Genomic DNA, 3,871 nt, shown 5'->3' with positions numbered 1-3,871 from the left:
CGCTCTTCCCATGAGATGTCAGGGTGGTTGAAGTCACCCATGATGACCATTCATCAAGAGCATGCAGCCTCTGCCAGGTCCCAGGCAAATTTATGTCATGTCAAGTTCTTCCTCCTGGTTAGGAGATCTGTAATAGACTCCTACATTTATCCAAGATTTAGCATATCCAGGATTTAGCAAAACACATTTCAAAAAGAACCAAATCTTTATTCTGTGTTCCACTACTTCCCCAAGTATTATTCTTGGGAATGAACAATTGTCTTACTTCCTGGAACAGATAGGACACGTGGTCTCCCAAAGAACTCCAGCACATAAAGATCTAAGAAAAGATAGGTCAACACCCATTTCCACTCCCCACACCTGACCTTCAACCCAAACATCAAGGACTGAGGACTTTGCTCACTGTATTGGACAGATAACCAGCCTATTAATCAGGGGTGGGCAAAGCGTGGCCCATGGGTCAGATCTGGCCGGCAGCCAGACTCCATTTCCCAGCAGCGCCTGCCTGCATGGCTGGAGCCAGTCTCCATGGCGACCCCAGCACAGCTGTACTGTAACAGCACAAGGCTGGGGTTGCCATGAAGACTGGCCCCAGCCGCGCTGGCAGGGCAGGGGGCTGCTCTGGAGCCGCTGAGATCTTGCGGCAGGGGAAGCTTGGTCAGGGCCAGGGCAGAGCCACAATCTGCAGCCTGTATGCTCCGGCCAGGGGCACACAGGCAGCCAATTGCAACTCTGCTCCAACTCCTTGTAGCAGTAACAGCATGGTCCAGAGCCCGAGCAGTGCCACAATCCACTGCCTGCAGCAGGGACTTCTGGGAAATGGAGTCTGGCTGCTGGCCAGATCCACCATTTTCCCACTAGTGCTATTAATAGTAACAGAATTTTCCAAGTTCTCAGGGAACAAGACTGACCAATGATTTTGAGTAGACCATGAATATTTATGGACTGCAACAAACTCCAAAGCCTGCTGCAGAACATGCCTCCACCCACAGGATGAGGCCCTGGTGAACCATAACTGTATGTTAGCTCAGATTCTGGTAACAACCTGACCAGAGCTCAACAAGAGATGCAAACCTTGCCTAAGCAGCAGCATAAACCTGAGTGATTGGAGGAATAACTAAATCCCAAGTTATAACAAAGTGCATCAGAACCAAGCACCATCAGGATGACATTCTTCTCAAACAGAAAGGATTCACTCCACCTGTACTCACCTGCATTCCCAGAATTAAATTAACACCTGCCTGCATTCCCAGAATTTAGTATTTTAGCTCTTCTTAAAAGGGTTATGAATAGCTACTAATTCTGACTGAAATAATCAGTTTCTTATTCAGAGGAAGACGTTTCCCTGCCTCCTTCACTCAGTAGTCTGGTGTTGAAGAAACCTACCCTGGATACAACAGTTCTAGACAACTACTTCATGACAATGCCATTCCTCAGCAAGTTCGCAAATAGGTAGCAAAAGATTAACTACTGTTGGCACTAGATTTATGACCCAGATTCCTTGTTCTGGGAGGACCCAAACCCCTGAGACTGACGACGACCTCTCCATTCGATAATAGGCAAATTTTATTGAAACACAGTGATAGCAGATAAGAAAAATGCAAACAAAAAGATTCTGTATCTTGCAGTCCTAGAGCTGTACAAAGTCAAGGTACATCTGGCCAGTACACGAGCTTTGCTCTGAGGTTCTCTCTTGAATGTCAGATGTCAGCAGCCTGAAGGTTGGAGGCCTTGTCCCACCCTCCCCCAGTAAGATGGGCTGGTGCTGTACCCTCTGTCCATGGCGGCCTCAGGTTCCCCTCTCAGGGGACTCTTTGCTACTCTGAAATCCATCCTTTTGTATCCTTTTTCCCCTTCTGTGATGATTCTTCAATCTTTGGGCATCCATGATTGGTCTCTCTGTGGTGGTCATACTGTCCACTTTCTGTCCCGTCAGCATATCCCTTTGTTTCACAAACCCATCACATGCACACATGCTAATTTGGTTCTTCCTGGGTCTTCTCCTAATTTGGTCTGTTCCCCAAAATCAGAAATCCCAAGGGCTCTCCAGTTGGAACCGTGACGTAGTGTCATTTTATCTCATGTTATGGAACAGTGCAGTATACATCTTTAATTCCCCAGCCTGTGTGTCTGTTTGCTGCTTGCCTGTAGCAAACACAGCGGGCCTTGAGGAAACTTTGTCATAAAACAGGCTTTTAGAAATAATTTAACCCTTGCTGTTGCCCTGGATCATTATTCTAATACAATATCTACTTTACCTATAAGCCAATCCTTAAAAACAAACCTCTAAATACCATTTTCTAGCCATCAAAGACAAGCTCATCTAACTGAAGCTAACATCTGAGACATGGCATACCACCTGATTCAACTCAGGCATTGAACTAAAACTGCATTAGTGGCACTTGAATTATCTCAGTGGAAAGAGGGCAACCACCGTACTTATCTTCGTAAATACTTCAGAAGCACTTCACAGTCAAATGCGAGACAGTGCTGCCTTACATCAGAAATATGGCGAAGGACTAGGATAAAACACCATGATGGTTTGAGTCCTTTCTAGAAGGATGTACCCAAAGACTATTAATGAGAAATGGTGCCCCCCCAGCAATAATCCCCCAAATTTTGGAGATTCTCTTTTGAACATCTCCTTACAGCTACTAGATGAGCTGGAATTATACTCAAAATATGTAGATGACAAACAGCTGTCTTTCACTAAATATAAAACTAGCACTTCCAGTAACCCACCCATTCTGTAATGGACAAGATCACATCACAGAATAACAATTTTCTGAAGCTGGACTCCAAGAAGGAGGTTACACTGGTGAGCGAAAGAACAGAATTCAACGGGTTGAAGGTATACGCTCCAAATTGGTCAAGTCTCTAGTTCAGAGTACTTACAAATTCCTTGCTGAACTTTCATATATCAGTATCTGAGATGGACCGTCATCTCCAGAAAAAACCATGAAACTACATCTGCTTCTAGAGGATGATGGCTTCACCTCAGTTACTCATATCATCTAGTCTCAGCTAGACTACAGTAATATACCCAAAACACTTAATCATCTCCCTGCCCAACAACTCTACCACTACTAAATGGTGCAGTGCATCTCATCAGAATATTAGTTATTGTGTCTCTACTATCTATCAAGTTTGAGGTCTTGGTCCTTGCCTTCAAGCATTCAATGGTCTGAGCCCAGAATATCTAAAAGACTGACCTTGCCTTACCTAAGATAAATATTCAGCAATATTTATTCAAATTACTTTATCAAAACAAGACACCTCTGCAAACACTTTTCTCTCCAAGGAGAGGGTGACAGAACAAACTTCGATATGACAGATGTTAGTTATCTTGCATAATATACTACTGGAAAGCATTTAGATAATATGGTGCTAAATGAATTATGAAAACCTATATAAAATGGAACAACATAAAATCTCAGTCTGCATCAATACTTTCTTCTGAAAATACTGCTGCCTTCCTACTTTTCCAGGATTTGCTACATAATTGCTATGCTACTATTGGTTTGGTTTCCCTACCCGAAAAGCAATTCTGATTTTAAAACGTCAAAAAACAGGATACACAAAACATGAGCGCTTCTGCCGTTGCACTCTGAGCAAGTCATAAAAGCCACTTAAGTAGGGGTTCTTCATGTAGTAGCCATTTCTCAACTTCAAATGATTCTTACCATATTGCATAAGAAACCTGGAATAAGAGGTCTCTTAAGCCAGCTGTCTATCCAATACCTGTTACCTATTCCATGATTCTATAGTCAAAATATTTTTAATAACTCAATATGGTACATATATTTCATTCATCTCATCTATTGTGGCAGCAATTTCTTCAAAGGACTCCAATGAATTAAATAAGCATGAC

The 3,871-nt window shown here is 43.1% G+C and overlaps 1 protein-coding gene across 3 annotated transcripts in view; it reads right to left on the bottom strand.

Moving 5' to 3' along the window:
- The window catches only part of TBC1D5 (TBC1 domain family member 5), a 519,218-nt gene that overhangs the window by 424,646 nt on the left and 90,701 nt on the right, over positions 1-3,871 (bottom strand). The gene's annotated exons all lie outside the window — the stretch shown is intronic.

This window comes from Alligator sinensis, unplaced genomic scaffold, assembly GCF_000455745.1.
Source record: "Alligator sinensis unplaced genomic scaffold, ASM45574v1 scaffold29_1, whole genome shotgun sequence".
Classification (NCBI taxonomy): domain Eukaryota; kingdom Metazoa; phylum Chordata; order Crocodylia; family Alligatoridae; genus Alligator; species Alligator sinensis.
This window is presented reverse-complemented; position numbering and strand designations above follow the sequence as displayed.